Source organism: Diadema setosum, chromosome 4 (assembly GCF_964275005.1).
Source record: "Diadema setosum chromosome 4, eeDiaSeto1, whole genome shotgun sequence".
Classification (NCBI taxonomy): domain Eukaryota; kingdom Metazoa; phylum Echinodermata; class Echinoidea; order Diadematoida; family Diadematidae; genus Diadema; species Diadema setosum.
The window spans coordinates 39093012-39112109 of record NC_092688.1 but is presented as its reverse complement, the minus strand read 5'-3'; the positions used below and the strand labels follow the sequence as shown (position 1 = coordinate 39112109).

At 38.8% G+C, this 19098-nt stretch overlaps 1 pseudogene; it reads left to right on the top strand.

The window, feature by feature from the left end:
• Window positions 1-395: 395 nt before the first annotated feature.
• On the top strand, window positions 396-8884 carry LOC140227858 (protein rolling stone-like; annotated as a pseudogene).
• Window positions 8885-19098: the final 10214 nt, after the last annotated feature.

The window sequence follows — 19098 nt, the reverse complement described above, 5'->3', positions numbered from 1 at the left end:
AATCATGGCAAGAGATATTGTTATGTGATGAATATGCTTCATATTTTTATACACTTGTTAAGTTTTAATCTTCTTAGCATTTTTCATGTTCAATAGCAAACCATACCGCAAACATTTAACACTTTTTTTTCACGAGAGAGATGTAATCTGCTAAAGTTGTCATAGTAATTTGGCGAGTAAGAAAAAACAGCAACATAAGGCTCATATTTTTAGTATTGAAGGTGTGACATTCTATGAATTTCCTGTTTCCCCTAGCGATAGCATCAAAACATACAATCGAGGAATGCGTCGATAAGAGCCAGTCACATCAAAGTAGGTGTACTTACCAAACTCCGTCCAACGCTACTTCCATTATACTTACGTGTGTCGTGAGTGGATTCAAGCCTGACATTTCCATGATATGGACCGATGAGTCTGGAACGAGACTTAAGTCCGTGGTTTCGAGACAGACAACACTATCTGACGACACATACGAGAGGTTCGAGAAAATTAATGTTTCAGCCAAACATGGGACAGAGCGAACTTTGATGTGCAAAGCTACCGGTGACTCTATGAACGGAACGTCAACTAAAGAAATCACGCTTCTGCCTATATCAGGTTCTGTGAAAAGTTTTTCAATTTTGTGTTTCTGAATGATAACGAATTTTGTCAAAGCTTCTATCGCCACTACTACTACTGCTACTACTGCTAAACAATCAAACGAACAAAAAAACAAAAAAACAAAAACGAACGAATGAACAATCAGACAAACAAAACTAGAGGAGCACTCATCTCTGACCACATTACTCCAGTTCTCCAATCCATCCACTGGCTCCCCATTCATCACTTTTAAAATCCTCCTTATTGTTTACAAGATATGCAATAATCTTGCCCCATCTTATCTTAAAGACTTAATTTCCTTCCGCTCTTCCACTTCAACCCGTTCTCTCCGTTCTTCCTCCACTCTCCAATTATCACGTGGTCCCCGCACCTGTACCCGTTTGGTCATAGGGCCTTTTCTGTAATTATTTCCCCACTTCTTTGGAATAAACTCCCTTTTTATATTCGTAATGCTGAAAATGTTGATAGGTTTAAGTCATTGTTGAAAACTTATCTGTTTCCACAACCTTATTTCTGTTGTTGTTGCGTCGTTGTATCATAATATGTACATAATGCTGTAGTTTACTTTTACGTTATACTTTTTCTTTTTCTTTTTTCCCCGGATTGATGCGCTTAGAAACATCAGTATTAAGCGCTATATAAATGTTATTCATTATCATTATCATTTATCTGCCAAACAAATATGGTTATTTTGTATTCATAGATTCTAAAGCGACATTTATACTTTATATTGAATTATTGGGAGATTAAGCTTTTCTGTGTTCCTTGTGTTTCTTTAACCCTATAAAGCCCAAGGGGGGGGGGGGGGTGGGGGGCCTACCATATTTTCGTTTGCCACTCCTACACCCTTCACTCGATTTCAAGCAAATTTGGTGACTTTTCCTAAAATCTTATTGCAAACATTTTGATATATAATTTAGCTATGTCCGATATTGCTGGTTGCCATGGCTACCGTAAACTGACAACCATGTCAGTCAGATTTTGAATGATTTTCTGTTCCAATTTCACTTAACAATATAATAATGGATGAAATGGGGGTTTTCTTGGCTGTAATTTGCTGAAGGACCAAAATGTGAATTAATTATGGTTGTGAATTACTCTGAAATGGTCTTCTTATTATTTCCTTTATTTTTTATATGACATAGGCATCAAACAATGGACATAATAGAAATAATCGAAAATACAGCATTTTCCGAAGACTACCCTTTTATTTTGTGTTATCTTCACACAAGCTTTGCCTGTAATATCATTTTTTTTATCATATTATTAATCTGCAAACTCAAAATTTCAATATTTTGGAAATATGAAATGTGATACCAATATATGAACCCATTCCAAGCAATACATCATAGGTTTCATATATTTCTCTATATTGTAACGAGTAGCGCCCCCACGTGTTGACCTTGAGAAATTTCAACCATAACAAATAGTGAAGGTTGACTTGCTTTTCCTTTTTGGTAAATATGAAAATGATTGATATGAAATAAAAACATATATACTGGGATAAAGAAACAAAAAGAAAAATATATGATTTTAGCGTATTTTCTATGTATTTCTGTATATTTTGGTAAATAGCGCCCTCAGTGGATGACCTTGAGAAATTTAAAATGTTGGGTCATGTAGAGTATGAGTTGCTTTACCCATGTGCCAAATATGACGGTCATACATCATATAATAAAGAAGTTATATAGGGGGGGGGGGCACAATGTGCCCCCCCCCCCCCCCCCCTTGGGCCTGGAAGGGGTCAAAATAGCTTGGGCTTTATAGGGTTAACCTTTGACCTTGGATTTCGTGACCCCAAATTTATATGTTTCCTTCGTGTTTCATCATACACATACCCTGCAAGTTTGGTGAAACTCTGACTATCAATTGAATAACTCGTCAGTTAAGTTATTAGGTGACTAAGCGTAGTTCATGATCCCCTATATGGGTTATAGGTTGTAAAATCATTGAGGTACTTATTTACATGTTTGATGACCTCTGTAGGACTCGAGTAATGAGTGAATAACGTGATTTCACTTTGTCTATATCAAATTCCAGGAAAACGAGATAATTTCGGTCTCATCATTGGACTCATCATCGGTATACCTTTTGCCGTATCCATCATATTTCTTCTTGTTCGAAAGCTTCGGCAAAAATGTCATTTGGACTGCCTGCCCCCAAAAGGTGTCTTTTTTATTTTTCTATATTATTTGATTTGTTTGTTTCTTTGCTTCCTTCACAATAGCAAGTCCAATGGAATTAACTAGGAGGTTCTCTAACATCCTACACAGTGACTCTTGTAATAGTCGTTTATTTTGACAATCGAAAATGTGCTGATCACTTCCTGCCATACAGTATCTTGCCAGACTCATCAATAGAATTTAGAGGCATTACTTAATTTGCAGATTAAATAAAAATCCAGCTTTAGTGCTTCAGAATAGTTATAAGAAAAAAGAACCAACGTTGTGATAATTATGAAAATTATAATCGATGTTAAGTATTGTTAACTATACATAGCAATAGTTACAGTGAAGAATATTAATAATGTAATTGCTTCTAAACTAAACCGTTTAATTTTATGGTTTAGCGGAAAAAAAATAGTGCTATCGCCAAATATCTAATGTTTATATTGCGATATTCTATACGGTAGGATTTAATTTTCTGATACAACTGACGACCTACACATGTTCACATAAATTATGCATCAAAATGTGATAACTTGATTTTTTTTAATCACTGGCAATCAATATCTAGGAGGAAAGGGAGCCAGTTGCGCTTTACAGGAGTAAGATTTTTTTTTTTTTTTTTTAATTAGGTGATCCGAGTATCCTCTCGGATCACCTTCTGTATCTGTACGGATTCTTTGTTGGGTTGTTCTTATTTCTGGACAAAAGTTGTGTATCTACTTACTCAAAAAGTTCTCAGAGTATTAATTTCAAACTCATACCATATATGTATCATGTCCCAAAGACGACAAATCTAATGTATCATTGTGATCAGTCGACCGTGACGTCACTATGACGTCATTATATGAAAACACATTTTCATTCATATCTCATTACTGGAATGTAATTTTTCAATGAAATTTACGTCGCATACATTTCAAGTTATGTGCATTTTACTCATATTTTCAAAATTCATACTTTCTCTTAAAACGTGCGCGTACGCGCGCGTTGAAATATTTGTATGCTCAAATCGAGCTCAAATTTTTTTTGCACACGTTTCAGATCATTTAGAGCATTTTTTGAAAAATTGAAAAAATTGGACGGACGCGTACGCGCGCGCGCATATACGCTCGCACAGCTCATATGCAATAGAAATTTCCCATTTTTTTACACTTATCGGCTGCCTAAAATGTCAAGGAATATTTCTACCAAGTTTCAAGTCAATCCGACTCAATATGACGTCATACGGGCCCGTCAAAGTTGAAATTCCGCGCGCGCGTCAATGGCGATATACAGTGCAACAATGCAAAAAAACCGCCAATTTTGAATCCGATTTTACTCGTCAGGATGGACGGTGACCCCCCATTTTCTTTACATATTCTGAAAGCTGATGAGTTGTACATGTCATTTCATGGGTTGGCGATGCTGAAAAAATGATTAAAAGATATCAAATTTCTTAATAAATTTTAAAAAGTAAATTTTCAAAATGACGTCATCAAATTTCAAGTTCACTCAAGCGTATCTCACTTATTCTTTTGTTGATTTTCGTCCAAATTTCAATATAATGTAGCTTATTAAATGGTCTTTCAGTCATATATTAACAACATTTTGATTGGATGACGGCATCACCTCGTAAAAAGGGATTAAATGTAACATTGTCAAATTTGACCAGTTTACGTGTTATCTCTATGGGAGTGCAGTTTTTCTGGAAATGAAAACTGACATGACTATCTTTATCGAGCACTAGCTCACTTATGCTTCGGTGAATTTCTCCCATATTTTAGTATGTTGTAGCTGAGACTTTGCGCTATCGTAAGTGTACCCTTCGTTTTTTCATACGTTGTCGGCATCACGTCCAAAAACTTTGTTGAAATTAAAGCTTATTTTCGATGTATTGAAATATTTCTTCCTTTCTGCAACTTTCTTTGCAATAACTCAAGAAAAACATACCCTATCACCACCATATTTTGCACATGTTTAGTTCATGTCACGTCCATTATTTCATAAAATAACAACTACTTGATCACACACCATCTTGGGTATGTAAATTAGGGTCAAAGGTCATAAATGTTTCATCCTGTATCTTGGTGAATACATGTTCTATCTCTCCCATATTTTGCACACGTAAAGACCATGTTACAAGGATCATTTCACAAAATAACCATTTTTGGCTCAGATGCCATCTTGTCTGTGCAAAGTGGGGTCAAAGGTCATATGTGCTTCTTCCTGTATCTTCGTTATGACGTGTTATCTCTATGGCAGGGAATTTTTCTAGATGTGAAAATTGACATGATTGTCTTTATTGACGACTAGCTCACTTACCCTTCGGTGAATTTCTTCCAGATTTTAGTATGTTGGAGCCAATTTAATACTCTTTAAGTTTTGTTCAACCAAAGCTTTAATCGGATGATGTCTTCACCTCGTGAAAATGGATATAATGTAACCTTGTCAAATTTAACCAGTTTACGTGTTATATCTATGGGAGGGACTTTTTCTGGAAATGAAAATTGACATGACGGTCTTTATCTAGCACTAGCTCACTTACTCTTCTGTAAATTTCTCCCAGATTTTAATATGTTGTAGCTGAGACTTTGGGCTATCGTCAGAAATTCTCCATTTTTTCATACAACGCCGAAATCACGTCAAAAAACTTGGTTGAAATCAAACTTATCTTCGATGCATTGAGATATTTCTTTCTCTCTGCAACTTTCTTTGCAATAACTCAAGAAAAACAGCCCCTATCATCCCCATATTTTGCACATGTTTAGTTCATGTTACGTACATTATTTCATAAAATAACAACTACTTGATCACGTTAAAAAACTTGGTTGAAATTAAAGCTTATCTTCGATGTATTGAGATTTTCTTTCTTTCTGCAACTTTCTTTGCAATAACTCAAGAAAAACAGCCCCTATCACCCCCATATTTTGCACATGTTTAGTTCATGTTACGTACATTATTTCATAAAATAACAACTACTTGATCGGACACCGTCTTGGGTATGTAAATTAGGGTCAAAGGTCATAAATGTTTCATCCTGTATCTTGGTGAATACATGTCCTATCTTTCCCATATTTTGCACACGCAAAGACCATGTTACAAGGATCATTTCACAAAATCACCACTTTTTGCTCAGATACCATCTTGGCTGTGGAAAGTGGGGTCAAAGGTCAAATATACTTCATTCTGTATCTTCGTTAGTGTATACAGAATTCGGTACCAAAGATGGCAGGTCTGACTCCCTTTTCTAAATGAGAATCCAAACATCACACGGCAAATATCCCCTAAACGCAGATGAAACATTTATGGCCATGCCTATTGGGATCAGGATTTGAATCGTTGATTTCCAAATAGATCGGATCACCTAATTTGTCAGTGTTGACAAATTCCAAGTCTAGTTGCTATTCATGTTGTCCAGTTTCGCCACCGACCTCAGAGACTACAGCGGGTAGTGAAGATAAGAGCAGAGAGTGGTACTCCATTAAATGGACGGACTTCAAACTTTGTTGCGGACGATTGAGGGACGTGTCCACACCACACGTGAGTATGGATATGATTCATCGACAGGTGGTGCATGAGTGCAAAGTTCAAAGCAATTTCATTACGATTTAAAGGGACTGTACTGTACTGGTTAAGGTGGGGATTCATGTTTTGAACATTTCTAAGTGAGATGATGAAAAGCCTCTTATGAAATATGAAAGAGCATGTAATGTTAAGAAGAATTCAACGTTTATTTGATGAAAATTGGTTTTCAAATGGCCGAGATATCCAAAAAAGTGCTAATGATAAAAGGCGACATGCCACAACTTTATTAGGATCTCTTTGTTTCACCTTGTTTTTGGATATCTCAGCCATTTCAAAGCCGATTTTCATCAGATAAACTTTTGATACCCCTTAGAACTGCGTGCTCTTTGACATCTCATAGAGTGGTTTCTGAATATCTCGCAAAACGTTAAAAGCTAAATCCTCACCTCGACCAGAACTGTACACACCCTTTAAGTACACACCGCACTGCGTGCATAATTATCATGTCTGTTGGTAAGACACGGTGCCTCAAACGGCAGTAAACATCACATTACTTGCATATATATATATATATATATATATAGGTATATGGTGATAACAAGTGTATATTACAACTGTTCTTTATCAAAGGATAATCATGATACTGGCATTTTGTGTTCTATTTTGAAGATGAGGGAAGGGGATTTTTTTTCTTCTTTTTCTTTCTTTTCTTCAAGAATACTAAGAGAGGAGAGTCAGTTTCAAATGTATTCATATTCTCTGCATTGGCTGACATTTACCATAATAAATTGAACAACAAATGAAGAAGAAGGAAAGCCTGTCTAATCTTCTGACAACACTTGCCTATAATTATCATCTTTATAGTCTTATTATGACATTATTTGGATTTTGGATGCTTATTTATGTGCATGATCCTCATTAGAATAATACATTATTTGATAGATTAAGCCTTATAACAATTTTTGCAGGGACAATTAAAAAAAAAGTTTTATATTTCTTCGTTTGAATCACATTCATTGTTCTTGTGTTACACCCTCCCTATCCCTCTTATGTCAGCCCCCCTCCAAATATATATATATATATATATATATATATATATATACAAACAAAAAATAGAAATAATTAGCTAATTTTTTCGCAAACGTATAGTGTTCGAAAATTTTCAGCTTATAGCGAATATCATTCAAAATAATTCAAACGCCTTGCATGGTTAGATCTTTGTTTGATAACACTCAAGAATTAGTTTGAACTTAAGAAGTCAACTATATTACAAGAACTTTGTGTAACAGTTTCTTCGAAAACGCGTGTCAATAATAAAAAAAATAACAACTGCATTCATCTTTTCCTCTTTCAGCCTAGAATACCTTTCTGGTTGTACGCCCTCTATCGATGCGCACTCGCCACTTATTTCTTCCCATTCCTGATATTTTATTTCGTGCATGGAGCGGAGAAATTGGGTCATAAATTCATTATCTACATCCCAGTATGGTCGTATACAGCCACCACATGTTACTTCTGCTTTGCCTTCTTCAACGTTGTGTTGGACTTTGTGGAGAGGAGAGGAAATGCAGAACTTGAAGGTACGGTATTAAGTTGACATGGTTGAAGTTGAAAAGGGCTGAGGTGGGAAGAAGCTAACACGAATGCAATTTTAAGCGGAATAAAGAAAGCTTGCGAAAATGCAACTTATTTGATAAATTCGAATGCAACTGTTTACGATCCCTGAGGAAACCAAAATTTGCTACGTTCGGAAATATTTGCCGCTTAGTGTGATACTCTCTTTTGATAGTACAGCATGCTATAAGATCTCCTATACATATCCTGTGGGCTCTCAGAGAAAAGAAAATAATTTTCAGGAACGTCACAACATTTCGCTGCTAAGTGCATGACTTGGTTGCCCTGAAATTGCACGTAATGTATAGGACGAATGTTCCAAAATGTACATGGTAAACGTACATAATATAGTTGTTGATGAATATTTTCGTTTTCCTTTAAGTATGCGTTGGTTCCACATTGTTTTGCTCATTGTTACTCCTCTATCTATTTTATATCTCTCTTGAAACATCTGTCTTGAATGCTGTTCTTTATACTTATACAATGTAGATGAGTTTCGGTACCAGATTCAGTAACTTCTCTTCAACGTCGCCGCCGTTCCTTCCATCATCTCAACCGGCTTCGACCGGGGGGCGCTTTACTATGTCGTATATGATAAGATTCCGACTTTAATTTTCATCAGTCTTAACTTCCTCCCCACCGTCGTGTGCTTCGTCGACATCTTCATTACGCTGATCGTTATCCGATTCTTACATGTGGTTTACCCTGGCACTCTCCTGATCTTTTACGTGCTCTTCGCTGTCGGCTACTGGGCGGCAGGGGGAACAGACCCGTCCGGAAACCCCTTCATATCTCCCATTCTCGACTTCGGGAACTACCCCGGCATAGCGGCCGCAACAGTGATGGGCGTGTCATTGTTAACGTTGCTGCTTCAGGCCGGTTTAAAGGGATTATACGCTCTCCGCGTCCGGTGTATGGACAGCAGAAGACAAGAACCTGTTCCTTCTACAGACGAGCCGTCAAGTGGAAATGTCGAGCTCGAAAAACTTACCGAGTAATTTTCGAATATGACGGGGCGCCATCATTGTGCAATATTTGCTTATATAGTGGATAGAAACCAGCTGATAATGTTTACAGCCAAACGCAATTATGCTAATCATTGCCAACATAAGAATGATGCCATTTCAATGATTTATTGAAATGTAAAGTTGACTCATAGATGAATTACGCTGATCTCCGTGTCACTTAACTGATGTTTCTTTAATTTTTTTTCTCACATTTATACGAAATAAAAAGGTAAACTTTTATCTGCAGGCACTTTACGTTTGGGTCTTGTGTAGCCGTGGTCACAACTCGCCGTACTTGCAAGTGCGTGCTGTCTACTTACAAAATTTGGGGATCCGTACGTAGTAAGTACCGCCTCCGCACGAATTTTCGAGCACGCAGACACGCCGTAGCACTTTTAGGACCCGAGGAACTTTCGCTGCGTTCGGGCTACGGATTCACCCTAAGTGCGGTCAACGTACGTGCACTCTACAGCGAACGTGCGTACAACGCACTGACTCCGTGCGTTTTTTTAATTTTCCCACCGTCACTTGCTCGGCTGACGGCACACGTAGCACGTACGTGTTGAGCGCGTAATAAGCGCGCAGCCCGTGCTTATCCGACACTTCCCTGAGTTCAACTGTTCACTAGAGCACGCAGACCGTACCGAACTTGCCGAATAAGCGCCTGCTCCGCCCTGAAAACGCAAGCTGTGCGCAGTGATCTCTGCAAGGTACACGAATCGAGCCGACGGACGAGTATCATAATTTTTGTCTCCAAGATGTCATGATGATGGCAATTATATATTCATACTGTTCTATTTCACCTACCGGCCAGAAATTCCCTGCAAGGATTATAGGATCGAAAAATCGCATACACAGTAAAATGATTGTTATATCACTTGAAAGGGCTTTCAAAACTCTTTCGAATTGTGTCACAACCCAAAACGATTATGTTATAGAACCCTTCTGCCTGGTAGGTGATTAGTAATATCCATATATATATATATATATACGTATACATATATATACATATATATATATATATATATATATATATATATATATATGTATATATACACACACTTGCATATATATAGATGTATATACACACACTTGTATACATATATGGAAATCTTGAGCTCTGAATGGTCAATGCATGAAGTGACAAGATTTTTGGAGTTTTGAACAAACAAATGTTACATTTAAGATCTGCACATGCGTGGTTAAAAGGCATTGATCATCATTGTATATGCAGAACAGTGATAAAGTCAGAACCATTCTCTGAAATTGAGAACGTGTATATTTTGAAATTAAGGAAGGAAGAATTTTCTATGAGAGTATTACCTTATATAGGGCCTTAATTGCAAACGTGACACCTTTAGTCTCAGATGAAACTGCAAACCCATAGGCCTACATTCATTGTTCTATTAATATGCTGATAAATCTAGCTAAAAAATGCCTCCATGTCTGAAATGCCACCACCTCTGAAACTGGGTATAAAGATGGCAGACTTCATAACAGCAAATCATACGCATCTCGCCTCAAGTGCTAATGTGTTAGGATGTTTTAATCCAAATAATGTTATACAATGTCATTGTCCTGGGGCATGTTTAGTAAAACTTGTCATCAGTGACAAGTTGTCATAGATGTGACAAGCTACTGAAATCCTTGCATCTGATTGGCCGAGAGCAAATTTGTTATAGAAATGTGGCAGTTGTCACTGATAACAAGTTTTATGAAACGGGCCCCTGATATTGACATTAGCCTATAAGCCTACATCAGGTACACAATGCCATTTTATACGTGATGTAACCTATGTCCTATACCTGATATAGCCTATTAATCCTTTCTCCGTCAATGAGTCAAATATGCTCACATTTCACATATATTTCACTTAGTTTATTTATTTCAATATCATTTCTTTCAACAGAATATATAACAACCTATAGACATGAAATGAATATGACACACAGAAGGTTAAACTACCATATACATCTATGGAGAAGAAGTATGATTATACATCTGAAGAACCTTGGAAGGTGGTCCTATGATTAGGCCTACCCCTAGCATCTGACGGGGAGAAAAAAAAAAATCATCGCACTTGCACGCACTTACAACATGCGACAGAGTAGGGATACCTTACGTGAGCAGCACGTGTAATTACAGCCTCCGCAAGAGAACGTAGCAATCGCACGCAGATTGTAAGTTGTAAGCACGTACAACTCACTTACCACGTGCACAACGTACGATGCACGTAACCCCTCATGGTTAGGCGTGGCGTGCGGGCCACGTACTTACATACTGCGCAACCGTGCGAGTGTCGTGCGTTGACGTACTTCCTCCCTGCGCTAGTCACTTCCTCCCAACGTTTTTAGAAAAAACGTGAACGCCGTGGCCTCCGCCAAGAACGTACGGACGAAAAGCACGCACGGCGAGTTGTGACCAGGGCTTTAAAGTAATGTCAGACATTCATCATGTTTATACGGGATGATTCTCGTAATGTCAGTTTCAATATTTTTCAGTTTCATTTGTAGTAGACATTCTGTGTGGAAGATCATTTCACAAGAAAAAAAAAAAAAAACTTAAAAAGCTATATGAATTAGGACGTCTATTTTTTCTGAATTCTAGGCGATTCGGTTATGGGTTCTTACATGCTATGTGCATAAAAAGTGTTCATTGACTCTTTCTTACATATTTTGAATCTTTGTTTCAGTTCAATTAAAAAGAAATAGAAGACTGTTGAATAATCCTGCGCACATCCGTACTCAGTACGAGAGAAACATCAACCAACATCATCTTTTGTGTGTGTGTGTGTGTGTGTGTGTGTGTCGGTATCGTTGTTGTTGTTGTTGTTTTACGTGCATTGGTTATCTAAAAGTATGAGAAACAAATGCTCCAAAACTTAGACGATTCCAAGTTGATATGTCGCAAAAAGTGGACGTTGAAAATTGTATACGCTCAGTCAAGAATATGGCATTTATGGCAAAAATACGCCTCTTCCACAGCACTCCTGCAACCGACAAACCAGTCATTTGATTCCTGATTTCTGTTCATTTGTTCAGGTTATGCCCTCTCAAATTTCGAGAGAAATTTAAAAGAAAACTACTATCTGTAGGATTGAAGTGAAAAGAAAATCATTATGGGTTTTTTTTTTTCAGAGGAAAAGTGACCGTTTTGATATTGTAATATCGTGACGTAACAGAACATGAAAGTATGAAAGAGAAACATGAGGTGACCTATAAAGTCATGAGGAAAAACTTGTGCAGCTGTTGGATTAAACCACACACAAAAAATCAACTGCATTCCCCAACAACAGAGAATTGAAACATCTTTTAAAAAATTGAAATGATAATGTGGTATGTATTGTATGTGCTTTGGATTGGGGGGTAAAGTATGGGAGGGAATTTGTACCAAAGGAATGAAAAAGGACCCAATAATAATAATAATTTAATAAGTATAACTCGGTGCATTGATAAGACTTCGAGAAGGTCACTGAAGGTGGCGATGTAGAGCATTAATTTTCGAGTAACATCATGAGAAAGTATCTCCACGTAGCTGTTTTACCGTGGAATGAAGGGTCAAAGTAAGATCCACCTCGTGAGTTGTGCAACTAGGGAACCAGGAAAATCAAGAGCGTGCATCAAGTATCTGCAAATCACAGCCTTTGAAGAAAAAAAAAAAAAACAAATGTTTACATGTTATGTTTCCGCCACATTTTTGTTAAGGAGCAAAACAGAGAAAAAAAAAAGCTTTCAAAAGACCATGCATCTCGTTCCTGGTGTGCTTTGGGTTTAAACCCCTCAACTCCTCTTCCTTCGCCCCTTGTCCGTGTCTCATTCAGTCCCTTTTTCAAAGCTTATCCCTGTTTTTTTTTTTTTTTTTTTTCAAGAGAACTGCCTTGTGTTTGTCTGTATGTATGTATTTCTTATTTCTTTTTTTCTTTCTGTTCTTTCTTTGAAGACAATTCGCCAAGGTTTATTAGTTCAGCAATAAGTTGTTAAGTACTGTTTATGATGAGACTGCAAGATATCTACAAACTATGAATTTTACCAGTCCTCTCCATTTTCAAGAATCTTAATTTGTTATTTGTCACTAACTGTCACAATATCAGTTGTGGTTCAGCTCACTGTATTTTCCTTGATTGCAATGCTATACTATACTAACTGTATGTAATTATGTGTATTTAAATATCTATCGGCTATTCCAACTTTGTTGGAAATGAATTAGATGAAAGGATTTAAATAATAAAGGAAAAGCAGACAGGAAGAAATTTGATTCATTTCCGCACTAAGATCATTCCAGCACTTTATAGCTCGCATATGTTCGCTGTAAAGTCTGTTGTACTACATAGGAAGATGATAAGAGTCATTCTACCTGATGTTTTATGAGTGAATCAAGTGTATGTTTGTGTTTTTCTTTTTCTGAATATCATTTAAAACTATTCAGGCGATTTGTTTTGCGATAATCCAAACACGTGTATCAGCAAGAAATTCTATATTTTCAAAATAATACTTGTAGAAAGGAGGTCATTTTAGCGAGAAATGTCCTACTTTGCTAACAGTTCTGCTCACACGTTTCTGTTCACTGCCTTTTTTATTATTATGAAAAGTTTATACAACAGCGCATCGAGGATTCATTAAATAACAGAGTCACGATTTTTTTAAGAGTGTGTGGTTGTGCGTATGTGTATGCGTGTGAGGTATATTGATGGTTTGATCAAATATGAAATCAAATATCAAATCCTCTTTGTCAATCAAATCAAAAAAGTACATATGGTAAGCATTAAGGTGAGACCTAGATCGGCATTATTGGGCCGTATGCACAAAAGGTAGCAATTGCTCGCAAGCAATTACTTCAAGCACAAGGTCAAGCCTCTCAAGTAAAAGATCAAGTCCAAGCGATTGCTTACATCCATTGGGACGTATGAATAAAACGTACCAATTGCTTCAAGCGCAAACACAAGCTTGTCAAGCAAACGATGAAGCTCGAGAAACTGCTTTAATCATATGTATAATTTTGGATTGCTTGTACAGAAACATTTTGCTTGCCTTGCACAAGCAAATGCTTGCAATTTCATTAAAAGGCACGTCACGCCAAAGACGGGTTTAAAAGGGCGTTTGTGTGTGAAAACATCTCCTGACATAGATTCACACACACAGACACACACTCACACATCTATAAACACTCACACACGCGTACTAGCTGATTCTCAATACGCGTGTGCTTCCCCTATACTGCTGATTATAGTAGCCCGGATGTGCCAGGTCGCACGTGGAGAGAGGTCTGTAATAGAGCCCATTAATGTCAAAATCGACCACTAATGTCAAAACAACAGCTAATGTCATAACACGTCGACGACAAATGTCATAGCAACCACTAATGTCATAACACGTCGACAACAAATGTCATAACAACCACTTATGTTATAACACGTCGACGACAAATGTCATAACGACCACTAATGTCATAACACGTCGGCGACAAATGTCAAAATCGGATTAACCAAAAATGTCATAACACGTCGACGACAAATGTCGAAATTTCCAAATTTACTGCAAATGTCATAACGCGTAACAGGGGCGGTTCCAGGTATTCCGTATAAGGGGAGGCGCCTTTACAAAATCAAAGGCTGGCGCAACCCCTCCCCCCCCCCATTTTCTACTTTTTATTTCTGTTGTTTTAACAAAATATAGAGAAGGGACACCAGAGGGGGATGCGCCCCCACCCTCCATCCATGATTGCGTCAACCACAAAAGTCAAAATAGGATTAACTACAAATGTCATAACACGTCGACCACAAAATGGCAAAATTTCCACATTTACTGCAAATGTCATAACGCGTCACTGGGGCGGATCCAGGAGTTCCGTAAAGGGGAAGCGCCCTTACAAAATCAAAGGCTGGCGCAACCCCCTCCCCATTTTTCATTTTATTTCTTTTTTTACCCCCCCCCCCAAAAAAAAGCCTGGGAGGGGGCCCCTCCTCCTCTCCCCCCCCCCCTCCATCCGCGACTGCGTCAATCACAAGTTAATGTCAATTCCCATTGCTTGCATTACAGGGGCGGATCCAGGAATTCCGTAAAAGGGAGGCGCCTTTAGAAAATTAATAGCTGCCGCCCCCCCCCCACCCCATTTTTTTCTTTTTTTATTTCTGTTGTTTCAAATGATTGTTTTAACAAACAAAAAAGGGGGCACTAGAGGGGGGGGGGGTGCGCCTCCAGTCTCTGTCCGCGATTGCGTCATCCACAAATGGCAAAACTCATTGCTTGCATTACAGGGGCAGATCCAGGAATTCCGTAAAGGGGAGGCGCCTATTAAAGACAACCGCACCCCAGCCTTCTTTCTTGTTATTTCTGTTGTTTGAATAAAAACGAAAGGGGGCACCAGAGAGGGATGCACCCCCTCTCGATCCATGATTGCGTCAACCAGAATTAAAGTCAAAACTCATTGCTTCCATTACAGGGGCGGATCCTGGAATTCCGTAAATGGGAGGCCCCTTTACAAAATTAAAGGCTGGCGCACCCCCCTCCCCACAATTTTTTCCTTTATATTTTTGGAAAAAAAAAGGAAGAAAGGGGGAGCGAGGGCACCAGAGAACGGATGCGCCAACTCTCGATCCATGATTGCGTCACCCACAAATGTCAAAAATCATTGTTTGCATTACAATGGCGGATACAGGAAGTACGTGAAGGTGATTCGCCTTCACAGAATTATGTACGCTGCCGCACCCCCTTTTTTTTCTTTTTATATCTCTTGTTTTAGCAACAACAACAACAAAAAAAAAAAGATAGAAAGGGGGCACCTGAGGGGGATGCGCTCCATCTCGATCGGCGATTGCGTCAGCCACATAAAAATGTCAAAACTCATCGCTTGTATTTTACAGGGGCAGATCTAGGAATTTCGTGAAGGGGGGGGGGGCACCTTTACATTATTAAAGCATGGCGCATCCGTTTTTTTTAATATCTTTTCTTTAAATACAAAAATAGGAAGGAGGGGCAGAGGAGGCTAGTGCGCCCCCTATGGATCCGCGACTGAGTCAACCACAAATGTCAAAACGTATTGCTCCCATTACAGGGGTGGATGCAGGTATTCTGTAAAGGGGAGGCCCCTTCACAAAATTAAAGGCTGGCGCACAACCCCCTCCCCCCATTTTTCTTTATAGTTTTTTGTTTTATTAAAAAAAAGACATGGGGGCACCAGAGGGTGATGCGCTCCCTCTCGATCCGTGATTGCGTATACCACAAATGTCAAAACTCATTGCTTGCATTACAGGGGCGGGTCCAGAAATTCAAAAAAGGAGAGGCGCCTTTTCAAAATTAGAGCTCCCGCAATCCTACCTCATATTCTTTTCTTTTCTGTTTTTACCACAAAAAAAAAAAAAAAAAATGAATAGGGGGGCACCAGAGGGGGATGCTCCCCCCCCCCCACAAGCACAACCACAAAAAAAAAAAATGGGATTAACCACAAATGTCTTTTTTTTCACGGATGGGGGGGGGCGCACCACTCTAGTGCCCTATCTATTTTTTTTTTTTTTTTTGCTAAAACAAAAGAAATGAAAAGAAAAAAAAATGAAGTAGGGTTGTGGCAGATTTAATTTTGTAATTTCGCCTCCCCTTTACAGAATTCCTGGATCCGCCCCTGTAAGGCAAGCAATGAGTATCGAGGAGGGATCGAGGATCGAGAAGGGGGCGCATCCCACTCAGGTGTCCCCCCCCCCTCTTTTTTCTTTTAAGTTAAAACGAAAGAAATAAAAAAGAAAAATGTTGAGGAGTGCGGCAGCTTTAATTTTGTAAAGGCGTCTCCCCTTTATGGAGTTTCTGGATCCGCCCCTGTAATGCAAGCAATAAGTTTTGACATTTGTGGTTGACGCATTCGCGGATTGATAAGGGGGCACATCCTCCTCTGGTGCCCCCTTCTATTCTTTTTTATTTCTTTTTAGTTAAAACAACAGAAATAAAACGAAAAAAAATGGGGGTGCGGAAGCCTTTGATTTTGTACAGGCGACTCCCTTTTACGGAATTCCTGGATCCGCCTCCCCGTCTCTATTTTTGTTTTAAAAAAAAAAAGGAAAAAGAAAAAGAAAGGAGAGAGGCTTCGCCTGCCATTGATTTTGTAAAGGCGCCTCCCCTTTACGGAATACCTGGATCCTCCCCTTAGACGCATTATGACATTTGTGGTCGACATGTTATGACATTTGTGGTTAATCCGATTTTGACATTTGCTGTTGACGCAATCGCGGATCCAGAGGGGGCGCATCCCCTCTGGTGCCCCCTCTCTATATTTTGTTAAAACAGCAGAAATAAAAAGAAGAAAATGGGGCGGGGGTGTTGCGCCAGCCTTTGATTTTGTGAAGGCCCCTCCCCATTACGGAATTCCTGAATCCGCCCCTGTGACGTGTTTTGACATTTGCAGTAAAAATGGAAATTTTGACATTTGTCGTCGACGTATTGTGACATTTGTGGTTAATCCGATTTTGACATTTGTCGTCGACGTGTTGTGACATTAGTGGTCATTATGACATTTGTTGAGACACGGATTGTCGCCCCTACACGGATTGTCGTCCCCGGCTCGGGTCGACAATCCTTGACCGAGTTGGCGTCACGGATTGTCGCCCCCGTCACGGAATGTCTTCTGGCGACAATCCGTGACGCTTGTACAGTTCTCAATTTTTTACCTCGATGGCGACAATTCTTGTTGCGACAAGGATTGTCGCCCCGTCAAATATTAGTGGTCGATTTTGACATTAGTGGGCTCTACAAGGTCTGCTTACTCTCCATCATAGTTGTCAGACATCCTACCTGTTTCTCATCACATTTTGCGCGCTATTACCACTGGACATTCCCCTTGTTGAAACAACAATCTTTTTTAAACATCTAGGGAGAAAGTTCTGGTAAATTATACCACTCCTGCACAAATTTGCTAGCAAAAGTTTATGCTCGCAAGCAATTGAAGAGTTTGTTCGCAAAAACCGATAAGTCCATATTTACCAAATGGAGATATTTGCGATTAAAATTAAGAAAAATAAAGAGGGTAATGAGAAAATTTTTGCTTCTTTTGACCACAACTTCAAAAATGTACCTTTATATGTAGTGGACTTATCGGTTTTGGCGAACAAACTCTTCAATTATTCCTTATTTTTATGCATACGGATTCAAGCAAAAAGCTAGCACGAGCAACTGCTCGTTCATTTTTTTAATGCATACTGTCCATCAATAGGTATATCAACATGGACCTGCCACACATGGACATACATCGCTCATTTATTAATTCAAACACCTGTTTCTGTGAAAAGTGTCACAATAACATTTAAAAGATGCTTTCCTGCTTTGATCTCATCGTGCATCACCGACAGCCAGCCTGGATTAAAAGCAAGACGGCGCTTTGAGATATCTCAAAACTACATGCACAGAAGACGATAACTTTCTTACATCAAGAAAGATGCATGTGCAGTTGTAGTATACATTGGGAAATCGCTCAGTTAATTTCATTTGCGAAATGCACGCACTTTATAAGAAAAGGCTAGTATTTCGGCAGGCTGGTTGTAATTTGTAATCTAATTTTTCCCATTTTTCGCACATTGTTTCAGAGTAAAGATGGACAGTAATGGTAGACGACATGTACAGTATGTCTTTCCATAAAGCAACGTTACATGCGCGTCCACAAGCATCCACTTCAGTAATTACTAATTTTGTGACACGAAATTTGTCATGATTTGAGCTGGGTTTGCGGCTCCCCGTCATTGTCAATTTTCCAAAGGCAGTTAAATCTGGAAAGGCACCTCGGCGAAATAAACCCGAAATGAGGGAAACGGTTCTTTTGTCTAGTTGTCAGTGACGATGAACGATTACACAATCGTCATTGTCCAAACACCTGAATGTACTCATCAAGATGCACATAATCAGGTGGCGCCGATGCAGGGCGGATCAAAGAAAGGCCCTCCGTTCATAGTCCATGTGTGTAGTAGGTCCATGATATCAAGCACTTTTTCTCTTGATCAGTCAACCGGTCAATAAGAGTTATGCTCTCCATGAATCTCTATTACGATTTTGCTCGTACCGTGTACATAATACAGGAACCTTTATAGAAGCAGGTTCCCCTGCGAACGCGGGTTATGGTATAGGAAACTATTAACAGAATCGCTGTTTATGATGACATCGGAAGGTTGTTGACTTTCAGGGGACTCACTACCCACCGAGCAGACAACCATGAATAGTGAAGATGAGAGCAGA